The sequence below is a fragment of the Octopus sinensis genome, linkage group LG25 (assembly GCF_006345805.1).
Source record: "Octopus sinensis linkage group LG25, ASM634580v1, whole genome shotgun sequence".
NCBI lineage: Eukaryota > Metazoa > Mollusca > Cephalopoda > Octopoda > Octopodidae > Octopus > Octopus sinensis.
The window spans coordinates 848,563-850,671 of NC_043021.1; positions in this window are offsets into that span (position 1 = coordinate 848,563).

A 2,109-nucleotide genomic window follows, 5' to 3' on the forward strand; every position below is an offset into this window, starting at 1 on the left:
AAGTGATTGGTTATTGGGGGGTGGAGAGAGGTTTGTCCTTTCACCGGTCAATTCATGTTTATTGGAACCACGTAACTAAAGAATTGAAATGGTGGACGTAAACCCTGATCCAGTTTAACCCCAGCATCAGGTTGCTTCATAATGAAATTCACTTTGTTTTAAAGATTGGGACCAGGTTTAGTGTCTTCTGCTATAGCCTCGGGACGACCAAAGCCTTTTGAGTGGATTTGGTAGACGGAAACTGAAAGAAGCCCGTTGTATATATGTATGTATATGTATGTGTGTGTGTGTGTATGTTTGTGGGTCTGTGTTTGTCCCCCCAACATCGCTTGACAATCGATGCTGGTTTGTTTACGTCCCCGTAACTTAGCGGTTCGACAAAAGAACCGATAGAATAAGTACTAAGCTTACAAAGAATAAGCCCAGGGGTCGATTTGCTCGACTAAAGGCGGTGCTCCATCATGGCCACAGTCAAATGACTGAAACAAGTAAAAGAGAGTTTACGGTTTGAGGACAACTCCCACCCGCCTCGGAAATCCTAATAAGAGTCACCTGAATAAGCCATTGGAAACAGGTGGGGGGGTGGCGACAGGAAGGACATCTGGCTGTAGAAAAATTGCCTCAACCAATTTCTGTTGGTCTATACAAGTATGGGAAAGAGTGTCAACACAATGAATGGTCCCTATCATACATTTCCTTCTTTTTCATGTACGCTCGCGCGCGCACACATACATTAACGCGCGCGCACACACACATGCGCACACACACACACGCGCACACACACACACGGACGACACTAATTAATGCTCGTGTCTAGATACGAACTTTCGAGTCCTAAGGAAATAGGTCATAGTGGAGTGTTGCCACTCCTGTGCTATTGTTTAACTAAAATAGTTGCGACCATGCTGGAGCAGTGCCATTGTCTAATCCCGCCTTATTAGAGGAGGGGTGCGGGAGAAGAGAGATCTACGTTCGAAGCAGGAGACGTGTAGGAAGTGAGATTAGAACAGGCAAAGCTTACTTCCGTCACTTGAAGTATTTTATCAATTCAAACTTTTCCGACAGTCATCACTGGATAAATACAATAACCATGTGGGCCACATGATCACGTGTTAGTGTGGTGTCAAGGTGAAAGTTTATTGTCGTAGCTTCATCATAAACAAGAACTGAATTTGTGATATTGTTGTTGTTCATGATGATGATGATAGTGAATTTAACTGCTCACCAGATTATATTCTACCTCTCTCTCTCTCTCTCTCTCTCTCTTTCTCTTTCTCTCTCTCTCTCTCTCTACATATATGTGTGTGTGTGTGTGTGTGGAGGCGCAATGGCCCATTGGTTAGGGCAGCGGACTCGTGGTCGTACGATCGCAGTTTCGATTCCCAGATCGGGCATTGTGAGTGTTTATTGAGCAAAAACATCTAAAGAACCACAAGGCTCCAGCACGGGGTGGTTGCGAACCCTGCTGTAGCCTTTCACCACAAATGTCCCTCTCTCTTTCTTCCAGTTTCTGTTGTACCTGTATTTCAAAGGGCCAGCCTTGTCACACACTGTATTACGTTGAATCTCTCCGAGAACTACCCTAAGGGTACACATATCTGTAGAGTGCTCAGCCACTTGCACGTTAATTTCATGAGATGTAAATTGGACAACAAATAACCAGTACTTAGAATTCCGTGTGTGTGAGCATGTGCGCACGCATGCATATATACGCAAACACACACGAACACAGACACAAACACACAGAGGCGCACGCACATACACACACACACGTCTATGTCATGTCTAGCTAAAGTGAATGATGACACTTGTTGAGGTAGAAACATGTCTACAATTGTCCTCTTGTCCTTTGTCTGCAGTTTTGCTGCCTGTTTATTCCAGAGAATTGTTCATTCTTTGAGATCATCTCCTCTTCTCATTCTGTGTCGTTCGCAAGTGTGGCGAGGCGTTTTCTGCTTTTCTCTGGAAGCGAAGAGAAATTCAATGAATTAAGAAAGCATTTGTCTTGTATGGTGTTTCATAAACATTTCTTCGTCTTTGTCGTCCAGATCCATGCAACTAACCCCTTTCAGTTATTTCTCCTTGCTGGGTTTGTGTAGATATGTACAT